Below are 14,754 nucleotides of genomic sequence, written 5' to 3' on the forward strand. Positions count from 1 at the left end.
GGGACTTTTGAAGGACAATCGTTGGGGTTAGGGAGGGTCTTGCGGGAGATTATTTTGTTAGGGCTACAAAAATATACTTTTTGAAACTCTATCTGACCATACCTGTTTTTTACTGCTTTTGAGTCTGGTGGGTGGGGGTTTAACAGTAAGTTTGTTTTCCTGAAGAGTCCTAGGTCTTTAGTAGTAGTACCGTCAATCTCTCGTCTCTCCTAATACTCCATTATACTACCTCCCACCAAACGCTTATCTTACCTGTAATTTGTGTTTGAAAGTAGGGCTAGGCCCAGGGCTGGCTCCGCGGGAAATGACGATTAAGGTTGGCAATCCTGGGCGGATGAATTGTCCTCCGAGTCCTCATTGCAGTGGTACTAGTGGTGTGACACAGTGGCAGTTGCATGCCTATGGAAAAAAAGAAAATGAACCCTGGTTTGTCCTTACTGTAGCATTACAACGGTACGATAGAGAATATAGCAGGTGAAAGTACACTCGAACAGTGCCATAATGTAGCCTAACAAATGGTAAAGTATTGAAAGTATAACTTGTACTTGTGTTGAATTTCTTTGACATTGGCTACTACTACAAGAAATAGTACGGAAGCTGAGTAAGTCTAGAATATATCCTCGGATTCCTTCACCAGCCTGTTGCTATGACCTTATCCTCCCCAGCAAGTGTGTGGAATTATTGATGTCATTTAGTCACACATCAAGCAAAACCACACAGCCCGGGGAAAGAGGGTTAAGGTTTGGAAAATGGATGGGAATGGGGGTTTCTTTTTGGGTAGGTTTTGTTGAGAGAAGAAAAAAAAAGCACAGCATGGACAAACAATAATTGAAGATAAAGAAATCTTTGGGTACAAAGCTAACCATAAATCTTTTAAGTGACATAAAGGAAGTGCATGCACTACTGCATGCATTGTTACTGAAAAGTAAGTAGTACTAGAATGCGACAGTACAGGGCTGCAGCGTTTTCACTTGCCTATCTCTGCACTCAGAGAAACACTTCTTACATTAAATTAGGTTTAAAAAATAGCCGAAGTAAAACCTATAGAATGGCTGTAGGGATCAATTTAGAAGCAGAGAGAGATCCAAGAAATGCAGTCACACTCATAGAAGAAAACAATGGATACTGTATCTGTATGTTGTTGTAGTTGTCCTGTTGAATTTGGTAAGTAAGTTGCATGCAGCAAACATTTCCTCTTATTAGCGGTACTCCTCCATTCCATCAATGTTGGTGACCAGAAGACACCCTGTCCACTGCCTGCCTGGCGGATGCTGAATTGCGGCTCGCTAATGTGAAGCCTGACTCCATCCTTTTTTCCCCATTGCACAGACTGAAACCCGGCCTGTAATTATTGAACGAAAAACAGGAAGTGATATTAGAACACCACTGATAAATAAACATAAGGTATGTACGCTGTGTAGTGCAAAAAGTCACACTTTGATTTTCCTAATAGACAGTACAATATTTTTGAAAGTGCGTACTCTGTCAGAGTCACCTTTTGAAGGATAAATAAGTATGGGCAAATTCATTTAGCGGATCTTTCCCCTCAAGCTAGGTGTACTGTAAACTGGGTTTTAGAACAAAATTAGACCTTCCCAGCAGTGCTCCCACCCAGACCCTTACTAAAGCCAGTCGCAAAAATGTAGAAGACCCCCAATCAGATCTCAAAAAACGAGGCCCAGCAGAAAACTGGTGACAAAACGTACTTTGAAAGTAAAAGTAGGCCCAAATACCCCCTTACCCACCATGGATTGTGTTCAAACCACTTGCAAGCAAGCAAAAGTATCCATAGCCAGCATCACTCCAAGACTCGAAAACCCCCCCACCCAAACACATGCAATAGAAATACTGCCAGTGTTAACCCTAACGAGCCCTAAGTTAATAATAGTGGCAAAGGCTTTCTTTACTATGCCAAATCCCCCCTTTCCAATCATGGATTTTCTTCAAATGACTTGCAACCAAAATTACACATTCTCACGAGTGCTCTAAGACCCCAGAACTCAGTTGCAAAAATCTAGAATACCCCGAAACACATGCAATCCTGCTGCTAGGGCTAACCCTAACGAACCCTAAGTTACAAAAAGTGCCAAAAGGCTTTTCCTTATGGATTTTGTCCAAACCACTTCTATCCGGTATTAGACCTTCCCAGGAATGCCCCAAGACCCGCCAACCCACCCGCAAAAAAGCACAACACCCCCAAACAGCCAAAAAGGAAAATCTCATACTTACAATATTTCTCGACCTTCGGTCCAAATGCGCTGTGCAGCTAGGTCATAACTCCCGTTTTCCACCACGGATTTCCTGAAAAGCAAATGCAATCAAGATTAGACTGTCCCAGCAGTGCTTCCAGACCCCAAAACTCACCCACAAACACCCGGAACGCCCCAAAGAGCACCTAAAAGTCAAGCAAGTCAGCAAAAACGCAAAATAATTCCGCCTCCGACTTGGTCCAAACCACTTTTATCCGGTATTAGAACTTCCCAGCAATGGCCCCAGAGCCGTCAACCCAGGCGAAAACTAGTAGAAGACCCACAAACAGCCAAAAAGCAAATGTACAAAAATGGGGACTTTGTCATTCTTTTGGCAATTTCCAAAATCACTCCGCGCGTGCTCTGCAGCTAGGCCCTAACTCCCCTCTGCCACCATGGATTTGCTTCAAACCTCTTGCAATCTAAAGTATCCATAGCCAGCAGTGCTCCCAGACCCCGAAACCCACCCACAAACACCAGGAAGCCCCCCAAACAGGCCCCCGAAAATGCTACATTGAGCAAAATGTCAGAAATAGCACAAAAAAATTCTGCATGGATTTTGTACAAACCACTTCTATCCGGTATTAGACCTTCCCAGCAATGCCCCAAGACCCGCCAACCCACCTGCAAAAAAGCACAACACCCCCTAACAGCCAAAAAGGAAAATCTCGTACTTACAATATTTCTCGGCCTTCGGTCCAAACGCGCTGTGCAGCTAGGTCATAACTCCCGTTTTCCACCACGGATTTCCTGAAAAGCAAATGCAATCAAGATTAGACTGTCCCAGCAGTGCTCCCAGACCCCAAAACTCATCCACAAACACCCGAAACCCCTCCAAACAGCACCTGAAACGCAAGCAAGTCAGCAAAAACGCAAATAAAATTCCGCCTCCGATTTGGTCCAAACCACTTTTATCCGGTATTAGAGCTTCCCGGCAATGGCCCCAGAGCCGTCAACTCACCCGCAAAGAAGTAGAACACCCCCACAAGTGCAGAGTCTTTCTTCATTGGGCATAATCCAGCCGTGTGCTTTGAGGGAAATAGGAGTCTGGAGGAGGAGGATAGAGGAGCATGTTCTTGTGAACTTGTGAACCTGAGGAATGCAGACTGCGGCACCTTCAAATGAATAAGCAAACAAGTGAAGACAGTTCTGCTGATGGGCTTGTTTTTGTGATTAGGTGATTAAAGTTTGAATTGTATTAACTGTGCACAACAAAGAAAGACGGACACACAGGAATTAAAGTGAATAAGGACGAAAGAGAAAGTTATTGATTCATCGTCTCATTTTCAGGGCTCGGTGTCAAAGAATAAGAATAAGGCTTCGTCATTATACTCTGCGTATTCAGGCAGGGTGAGGTCAGTGTCACCTAACAGAGAAGAAATTCCCTCATCTACGTTGCTGCCCACCTCGTCTTCATCCGGCGTGCTTTCTCATACTTTGTAATCTGGTGGTATGAGGTGCTGATTCATCTTGATCATTGTTAACCTCTCCACATTTTTGGGTGAGAGGCGGCTCCGTTTGGAAGTTACATTGCCACCAGCAGCACTGAAAACACGTTCAGAAGACACGCTTGCGAGTGGGCAAGACAAGTAGTTTATAGCCAGGTTGGAGAGCTGTGCCCACAATTCTTTTTTCCCATGCCAATACGCCAATGGGTCAGCATTAACATAGACCTCTGTTGAGTCATTCAGATAGTCCTGCACCATCGACTCAAGGTCCTCCAAGATTCCTCCACTAGGCTTACTTGTTGCTGTGACCTTTTGAGAACCAAACAAAATCCTCTTCTGCATCCAATGTTACTGTTGTGTCTGGTGCAGATGATCCAGTTGCCGGTGTCTTTAACGGCTGAGAGGTCACTTGTGCCACAGCCACAGGTGCAGAAGTGGATTCTTTTGACTTGGGATGGCCTGCTAATGCTGCTGTACTGCCTTTTCCTTCAATTTTCTGCCGTTCTCTTTCAAACCTCTTGGCTGACAAGGCTAGCCAATGTTGTACTTTGTAACATCTTGATCAGCAAAAGGAAAGAATGCTTGGCCTGCCAGCGCCTTTTTGTAGTGTGGATCCAGAATAGTAGCACAAATGTAATGCTGTTCTGAGTGGATCATTTTAAGACATTCATCACCAAGTAGGCGCTCTAATAATTTCTCCACAAAAACAAAAGGGTCTTGGTTTTTTTCATCTTTTTGAAACATAGAAGACACCGCCTTCAGTTGGTGCTCCAGCATGCGCAACAATGGGATAGCTTTTCCCAAATTACAGTCCTCCTTGCTGACTGCACGCGTGAAGACCTCAAAAGGACGAAGCATGTCTGTCAGGCTTTTAACTAGGTTCCATTGCACCGCATCTAGCCTCAGGTCCTTCTGAGCTGTACCCACTGTTAAGAAATACTGATCGAGTACCGTATACTGCTCATACAGACGCTCAAGCATGTAGAAGGTTGAGTTCCAACGTGTTGCCACCTCCTGGATGAGTCCTTTCACTGGCATTCGACGTTCATGTAGCAGGGTCCTCAGATGCTTCCGGGCCTTAAAAGAATGGCTGAAATGGTTGCACATTCTTCGGCAGATGGCCACTATCTCGCACGCTGGACTGTCTTCATCACTCAAGAATTTTTTAACAACCAGGTTTATACAGTGCGCCAAACACGGCACTCTGAAATAGTCACCCAGCTCTATGGCCTTAACTATATTGGCGCCATTATCTGTGGAAACATAACCAATCTGGCGTTTTTTTGGGGATAGCCAGTGAAAGACCTTTGTGTGAAACTCATTCAAAATGTTTTCTGCTGTGTGACGTTTCTCCAAGCCAAACATGGCTAGTGTTGCATGTTTCCGAGCAACTTTAAAAACTTGCTCCGGGTCAACACCTGCGTTTAGCTTTGCTTTAACCCCTGAAAAAGAGACCCAGTGTGCAGTGATGCACATGTAATCAGCGCCTGCGCCACTGGTCCACATGTCGGTTGTCAGATGTATAGTGTGAACAGCACTCTTCTGCAAAGCTGCCCCAATTACCTCCAGCACATCTTCATGTAGTGCTGGAACCGCAACTCAGGCAAAATGGAACCGGCTAGGAACCTTCCATTTAGGGCAGAGCGCTGACACTAATTCTAGAAAACCAACCCCTTCTACAAAAGAAAAAGGGAGAAGGTCCAGAGCTAGCATTTTAGCCAGCTTAGTGTTATACAGACGCGTCAGTGGGTGGTTGCATTCATATTGCGCTTCTGTAAACAACATGGTTCTAATGTTACCCTGGACCAAGCATTTACGGGATGATGATGATGACTTCTTCGACCCAGTTACGCTCGCTGATGAACTTTTTCACACTGGTGTCTCACTCTCTCCCACACTCTTAGTGTGTCTCACATGGGGTGTGCTGCTGACAGGGGTACTGGGTGTAAGTGAAGTGTTTGACATGTCTTCTTCCTCCTCGTCATCATCAGATGAAACATCAACGTTTTCTTGACGCGCAATTCGGGCTTCCTTGATCGCCTTTAGGTGCGCAAACCATTGGACAGCGTGCTGTCTCTTAAGATGACCTCGAGGTGGATGGAGGTCCCTTCTGGCGAGGAAGAAATATGGAATCGGTACGTGTTGGTGTACTAGTTAACTCCAATGATTGTTGTGTTTCCATTGCCTCCTCGTCGACATCATCATCACGCTCAGCAGCTTCTCGGGCTAGGGTCAAAATGTCTGTTTGCTGCATGCCCGCTGGGGCTGCAGTGACCTTTATGATGACTGGGTCGTCGCCGTGAGAGCCTTCATCAGCAGCAGTATCCGCCACTTCTTGTTGAGCCTCATCACACTCCATAACTATGAGACTTTGGACGAGCTTCCTTTTACGCTTAAGTACCTTTGTCAGATCATGGTGTGCCTCACTCTCAGACGGCAGTGGTGCTGGTTCCCAATTGTGATCCGTATCATCAGAAGGAGGTGTGCTTGAAGAGGATGTAGACACCACCCTTGATCTCTTCTTTGCTAGGGGTGTGGAAGACAATGAATGATCATCAGGAGGAGTGGCTTCCTCAAATGATACCTCGCCTTGATTGTCGATTTCCTGATGTGCCCCTACTTCGGGAGGAACAACTATTGTGGGTACTTGTGACCCCCCATGCACCTCTGCTTGCGCATCTCCTTGCGCTGCCTCTCCTTCCACTTGTACTTGGGCTTGCACATGTGGTTGTTGTTGCGGCTGTGGTTGTTCAACACTCGTCAGATGAGTTACAACAACCTGTGTTGATTGAGGGACATTGCTGCTACTTTCCTGCGATGAGCCAACATCACTGGTCGATGGTGATTTAACAAGTACACTGGCTGCCTATGCAGTACTCAAGGGCTTGGACTTAAGTTGGTGTGGTTGTGGTGGTGGCACTGAGCCCAATGGAGCGGGGGTGCTGCTCCCAGCTTGGTCCCCAGCAGATCCCGCTGCTGCTGCAGGCGTACTTTTTTTTTTACTCCCAAAAAATGTGGCGGGCGGAACACCAGTCTCCTTGGTAACTTGCTTCTTCTGCTCCTTACTGGCAACTTTCTTGCAAGAGGAGGTACGGGGAACCTTTTTTGGGGCCATCTTCTTCAGAGCAGGTCAGAACAGCAGGCTGCAGTTGCACGTGTTGCAGAGTTGTCTGTGGCCAGACGTGACATCGCGTGACGTTATGCTGCACACACACACCGCTGCAGGACTTCTTCCTGGCACTGGTGGTTCTCTTGAGTCTTGTGCACCTAAAAGCAATGGAAGACAGAGGAACATCAGTTCAGTTATACACCCCAAAAAAACGAAAATCACAGAAAAATCAGCACAATCCCATGCCATCCAGGCCCTCCATGATGTTTAAATTCAAGACACCCCACAGAAAGACTAGGCCCATGCATCCCTCACTACCCCTGGGCATAAAGGTTGAAAGCTAGGCAAAATGGTTGCATACCTAAGAACACTACCTGCATTCAAAATGGCCCCCTGCCTCCCAGCACATGGCCAGGGCCTGCCTGTAGCAGCACTCAAAATGGCCCCCACCCACATGGCCTGTCCCCATGAACACCCCAAAAAATCGAAAAACACAGAAAAATCAGCACAATCCCATGCCATCCATGCCCTCCATGATGTTTAAATTCAAGACACCCCACAGAAAGACTAGGCCCATGCACCACTCACTACCCCTGGTGAAAAGGCCACAACAACAGCCCAAAAACGAAAATCACAGAAAAATCAGCACAATCCCAAGCCATCCAGGCCCTCCATGATGTTTAAATTCAAGACACCCCACAGAAAGACTAGGCCCATGCATTACTCACTACCCCTGGGCATAAAGGTTGAAAGCTAGGCAAAAAAGTTGCAGACCTAAGTACACTGCCTGCATTCAAAATGGCCCCCTGCCTCCCAGCACATGGCCAGGGCCTGCCTGTAGCAGCACTCAAAATGGCCCCCACCCACATGGCCTGTCCCCATGAACACAATCGAAAAACACAGAAAAATCTGCACAATCCCATGCCATCCATGCCCTCCATGATGTTTAAACTCAAGACACCCCACAGAATGACTAGGCTCATGCACCACTCACTACCCCTGGTGAAAAGGCCACAACAACAGCCCAAAAAAACGAAAATCACAGAAAAATCAGCACAATCCCAAGCCATCCAGGCCCTCCATGATGTTTAAATTCAAGACACCCCACAGAAAGACTCAGTCCACCCACCACTGAGTACCCCTGGGCAAAAGGCCCCAAAACAGCCCAAAAATCGAAAATTCCAAAATTGTAGTTGCAGCAACTGTAATGCCCCAAACAAACTTGCTTGTGAAATTTCTAATCCAAAAGTGATCCAAAGAAAGTCAAAATGGCCTCAAATCCAAATATCCAGCAGCATCCACAAAAAGTAATCCTTCCAGGTGAAGAATCCGAATGAAAGTGACCAGCACATGAAGAAAGCACTGGGAGGAGCCTGCTGGACAGGAACAGGAAGTTGGAGACTGTGGGGCACTTCCTTCCTCCCCCCCCCTCCAAAATGGACTCATTGCAAAAAAAAGTGCAGGCAAATGTCAACCTGAGGAGTTATTCTGATAAAAATCATCATTTCCAGAAGGTTTATGCTGCTTGCTGGTGGATTTCTTGTGCAGAATTGCAAATTTTGTATTTTTGCGCGTGCAAGATTGTTGCTGCCCGCCGCATTTACGTGTTCGCAATTGCGAACTCCCGCGATACGTGATCACGGCGTACTCGCGTTGACAAATTCTCGCTGTGCAAGGTGGCAAGCCGCGATGACGTAATCACGCTCGCCAAACTCCCGCGGGATCCCGCAGCAAGATCCAAAATGGCGCAGCACTCGCAAAATATCGAGAAAAACAACTCGGCAAATGCTGAATGACGGTAAGTGAACGCCGCGCGCGGCAAAATTGTATCACCAAGAAAAAAAAATCCGCTGCGTGCGAATTTGCGAATTTTCGGTAAATTCGCGAGCGTTCGCGGATTGCGAATTTACCAAAAATCCGCAAAATCCGTGAGCGGAACGGATTTTCCGCCCATGCTTAGTCAGGATGTAGCTGCGGCCCAAAGAGACCTAAATATCAAAAGGGCTGCAGTGTATGCTAATATTGCTGATCAAATTGCGCGGAAACAAACACAACATAAGGAAAATCGTATGAATTCAGCGAAAAAACTGGCAGAATTTTGGCTAAGAGGTTAAGGCAGAAAGCAATCTTTAATGACATTTCCAAGATTTTTGACACAAATGGGGTTTTGGAAGAAACTAAAGAGGGTGTATTACTAGCCTTTCAAAAGTTTTACCAATCTCTATATAGTGCACTGACAGAAGTGACGCTAGGGGGCTATGAAGACGGGGAATATTTGAAAGATTTAGAGAGTATGGAACTTACTGATATCCAAAAAAGACAGCTATCCGCACCTATAGCCTGGGAAGAATTAGAAGCTGTTTTATTAGACCTAACTCCAGGTAAGGCCATGGGTCCAGATAGCATCCCACTTGAATTCTATCATACTTTTAGAAAGATGGTTAAAAAAGAGCTAATAGAAGTTTGTCAACAATCTTTCTTAGGCAATCCCCCAGACTCCTGGTCTGAAGCAATTATAGTAATCTTTAAGAAAAAAGGCAAGAAGGATACTGATATGGGGTCATATAGACCAATTTCTCTTCTCAACGCAGATAGCAAGATCTACTCAAAGATAATAGCTAATAGGCTAAATGATCTCATGCCCAGCTTAGTATCCAAAAGACAGCATGGGTTTATTATAAACCGAGATACAACAGATCATGTTAAAAGAATTATTTCTATGTTGGATTGGTCACAAGCCACTAATTTCACTGTCACGGTAGCCCTGTTAGATGCAGAAAAAGAATTTGACAGGGTTTCTTGGAGGTTCTTGTGGTCAGTTTTAGCTTGGAATGGATTCCCTGTGGAATTTACTAAGGCAATACAGACATTGTATATCCAACCGAAGGCTGCAATTCGCATCGCAGGTAAACTTTTGGAAAATATAGCAATAACAAGGGGGACGAGACAAGGTTGTCCCTGTTCCCCCTTGCTTGTTATTTGCTTTGTACATTGAGCCCTTTTTAAATAGCTTAGAAAATAATGTTGGAATCGAACCGGTTCGGATACATAATATAGCCTACGAGGTGTTTGCATACGCAGACGACATTGCAACCGCAACGTTAGACAGTAAGACTGCCTTACCTAAGATAGTAGAAGCGGCTGATAAATGTGGGGGGTATTCAGGCTATAAACTAAATGTTACTAAAATGCAGCTAATCTATTCAGAAGCAGGATGCCCGAAGGATATGCATTTTGAGACGGAAGCCTTATATCTGGGCATTAAAATTTCAGCTAAAATAGATGATATTGTTCTGCTAAATTCTGATCCAATAATAGCTTCAGTAGTAGGATGCTGGAAAGGCTGAACAATCTTCATTTATCCCTATATGGGTGTAGTAATGTTTTAAAAATGCTTATTTTTTCGAAATTTTTGTATTTATTTCGCCCAATTTCTCTACTCTTTTCTACATCTTTTTTCGTCCGTATCAATAGAATGTGCTCTAAGTTTCTGTGGAGTTACCATAGGTCTAGGAGAGCCATGAAATATTGCATATTACCAAGAGCCAGAGGAGGGTGGGGGATCCCTAATTTTCATTTGTATTATTGGTCTGGTCTCTGGCAACATATGGGCGTTCTGATCATGCATGATGTAAGAATTGAAGAGCCTGTTAGCCCCTCAATCTATGAGATGGCTCTGGGTGAGGAGGCCCGGCAATGCCTGGTGTTTATAATTGAGCCTAGTTACTATAAAAAGACAACATTTAAAATCATCCTGACTGCTTTTGAAATCTGGAGAAAAATAAAAACGAGAATTGGTTTGTACTCTAATCTAAATTATTATACTCCTCTAAATAATTGCCTCTTATTACCAGAGGTTTTCCGGGACCAGGTGATGGTTAGATGGCACCGAGCAGGTATATGCCTATTGGGAGATTTATTTCAGGGGAATCAGATAGCTTCTTTTCTATTTTTTGCTACAGAAATATAATTTAGTTCGAACAGAATTCTTTAAATATCTGCAGCTACGTAGTTTTTTGGAGCAGAAAATACCCCAAAACCAAATCATGTTTAATATGAGTCGAGGTTTTAGAAGAAATTCGATCAAGACTCAGAATAGGCCCTATTTACCAATCAATGGTTAAAAACCTAGCCAATGATTTGTCGGTTTAGGAGGACAAATGGCAGAGGAAATTGGGGGTTGACAAAATAGATCTGGACAGAATATTTGAATTATCTATTAAAGTCTTATTTAATGGCTCGCTAAAGAGCCAACATTTCATGTCTATATTTGACTTATATTATACGCACGCAAAATTAACAAAGTCGAAATCTAAAAGAGGGAAAAATGCAACCGGTGTGGGGTAATTGCCGCGGATGCTGTTCACGTGTTTTTTCATTGTCCAAAATTGAGTCAATTTATTAAGGATGTTGAATACTTTTTGAATGTCAGCGTAGGTATCCGGTTGCAACTTTCAGCGGAACTGGTTATCCTGGGTCTACAAGAAAATCTAGACAGATCCAGGACGGAAGCAGAGGAAGGGTTTGTAGTTATCTGCATGTCAATTTTTCGGTTATGTATAACGACTCAATGGCTTGATTTAGATCCACCACTTTTTTATAACTGGCAGTCTAGATTACTGTCGACATATCATTTGGAGATTGCGGCATATAAAATAAAAGGAAGGAGAAGAAAGCTAATCGGTCAGAAACTTTGGTCTCCTTTGCCAAAATGGATATGAATTGATGAATTTATGACGTATTGTATTTAAATGGAATAATGTTGTAATAAGAGTTCATTTAATGGGTTCATACTTTGACTCTAAAATGCTGTATTTATTTATTTATATATGTATGGCTGCCTGCTGACATAAATGTATCATGCACTGGGACAACACCTCCCACCGCATCCCGGACCACTGTGCGACATTCACCTGGAACCCGACATGGACGGGAAACAACCGTTACAACGCAAATTTTACAATGCACACCGTTACAACGCACACCATTACAACGCAGGATCATTTACAACGCATGCCTTTATAACTCATGACATTACATAGCAGATGCTATTACAACGCATGCCATTACAACGTAAGTATAGGTAAGTATATTATTTTATTTAAACTTTTTTTTAATTACAAAAATATTAAAAATAAATAAAATAAATTAAAGTAATTTTATATATATAGTTTGGGTTATGGGGTTCAGGGGTATTTTTAGGGTTCATGGTTGGGTTTGGATTTTGGGGAAAAGGGGTATTTTTAGGGTTCCGGGTTGGGTTTGGGTTTTGGGGTACAGGGGTATTTTTAGGGTTCTGGGCTGGGTTTGGGGTTTGGGGTACAGGGGTATATTTAGGGTTCAGGGCTGGGTTTGGGTTTTGGGGTACAGGGGTATTTTTAGGGTTCAGGGCTGGGTTTGGGTTTTGGGGTAAAGGGGTATTTTTAGGGTTCTGGGCTGGGTTTGGGGTTTGGGGTACAGGGGTATTTTTAGGGTTCAGGGTTGGGTTTGGGTTTTGGGGTACAGGGGTATTTTTAGGGTTCAGGGCTGGGTTTGGGTTTTGGGGTACAGGGGTATTTTTAGGGTTCAGGGCTGGGTTTGGGTTTTGGGGTACAGGGGTATTTTTAGGGTTCAGGGTTGGGTTTGGGTTTTGGGGTACAGGGGTATTTTTAGGGTTCAGGGTTGGGTTTGGGTTTTGGGGTACAGGGGTATTTTTAGGGTTCAGGGCTGGGTTTGGGTTTTGGGGTACAGGGGTATTTTTAGGGTTCAGGGTCGGGTTTGGGTTTTGGGGTACAGGGGTATTTTTAGGGTTCAGGGCTGGGTTTGGGTTTTGCGGTACAGGGGTATTTTTAGGGTTCAGGGTTGGGTTTGGATTTTGGGGAAAAGGGGTATTTTAGGGTTCAGGGTTGGGTTTGGGTTTTGGGGTACAGGGGTATTTTTAGGGTTCAGGGCTGGGTTTGGGTTTTGGGGTACAGGGGTATTTTTAGGGTTCAGGGTTGGGTTTGGATTTTGGGGTACAGGGGTATTTTTAGGGTACAGGGTAACTGGGGTATTTTTAGGGTTCAGTTTTGAAATAAATAATTCAAAATAATTTAAAAAATTTATTTTAATAATTTTATTATTTATTAATAATAGTTCTTTAATAATAATAGTTCTTTAAAAAATAAACTGTTTTTTAAATATATATATATATGTACAAATTAATTATTAAAAAATAATTTAATTTATTTAATTAATTACATTTTAATAAATTACATTTTTTAATAAAATAATATACTTACCTATACTTACGTTGTAATGGCATGCGTTGTAATGGCATCTGCTATGTAATGTCATGCGTTGTAAAGGCATTCGTTGTAAATGTATCTGCGTTGTAAAATTTGCGTTGTAACGGTGTGCGTTGTAAAAGTTTGCGATGTAACGTCATACATCCGACATGGACTGCCATATCTTCACTGGTTGCCAATTACACAGCAATCCTACTGCGGACTGCACTTTCCCTCTCCAATTCACTTTTCAATCCCCAAAGGACTCTGGTTGGCCCACCACTGGGCTACCATGTAATGTGGGCTTGGCATGGCCATGTACAGCTCCAGCTCCGGCATTCACCAGAATGTGAATAAAACATTCGAAATCACACAGATGTGTCATGTCTGTGTTCACTCAAGTGTGAAATTATGGATGGATGTAGGGACATTGATTGCACAAGAAGGTACACCCTGGTAAATGACATAAATGCGCATGTTTTACCCTGAGCCACATGGCCAATTAGATGAATGTGAAGGTGTGAATTAGCTGTGGCCTCATTGCACATGAACAACAATCTCACAACCCCCCAACGTAGGCACACGTCCATGTAGTAAATTGGGCTCTGTGTAGAAATATTAAAACCGGTAGCAGGCCAAAAGTGGTGTCCTCCATCACATGTGAAAACAGCACATCACTTTGCATACATACTCACACACATCTGTGTGGACACATTCTGTTCTGATGTATGACATTGCTTCAAATGGCCAGAGTTTGGACACCATACTCACATTGCCGAAGACACGTAAGTGCACAGGTCTACCAGCAACTATCCCAAACACAATATCTAGATCACAGTGGCGAAGCTGTCAATGGGACCCACCCCCATTGTACATACATCAGGAAGTCCCTCCCTGTGTAGGGATGATGCTCATTGTGGCACACGATTTGTCAATCTAATCAACACTCATCACAGTTAGACACCAGTGAAGTTGGGTAGACTTTATTGGCATGTGCGTGTCAGTACAGGCAAGGCAAGGGCCACAACATGCAGGGAAATGCTTAAGACACTTACACGCAGAATGGGGACATGTCGAGGTGCAAGAAATGAGGAGACAAAAAGGTACACAAAATCATTATGGATGGTAGCGGTCTCAGCCCACCTTGCCTTTCTGGACGAGTCATGTGATGTTTGGCGCCTGCTCATTGCCTCGTGTCAGGGGACACGACTCACAGCCAATGGGATCTGCATAGTGCTGTACCACCAGACTGCGCTGACAGTCTGCTCTGCTGACAGTGATCAAGTGAAAGGGTCCGACAAGGTCACATGTCGTGCTACATTACCATGTGTGCTCTCCCCCCAGCAGTATGTCCGAATTGTGAAAGTTGCCAAACGGCGGTGTGCAGTTCCGCCCATGGGACTGCATCACCTTGCACAGGTGTGTGTCAACACGTGCAGTTCCACGCACATGCATTCTGAGTCCAGACAAAGGAAGACATGTCAACTGTTGTGGTGGGATATGTGAGCATTCCCCACGATGCAACAAGGTGTTGGGACCTCTGCTGTGGGTGACAATCCGATGTGGCTGCAGGAACGTAGTTACTCGTCCATGAATGTGAGCGCAGCTTCATCGGCAATCTGTTCCAATAGTACATCGTTGTCTGGTTCAAGGAACACCAGGGTGAGCCAATCCATTTACTGGTCCGGGCAGATGTGCTCACT

The sequence above is a fragment of the Lissotriton vulgaris genome, chromosome 1_1 (assembly GCF_964263255.1).
Source record: "Lissotriton vulgaris chromosome 1_1, aLisVul1.2, whole genome shotgun sequence".
Classification (NCBI taxonomy): Eukaryota; Metazoa; Chordata; class Amphibia; order Caudata; family Salamandridae; genus Lissotriton; species Lissotriton vulgaris.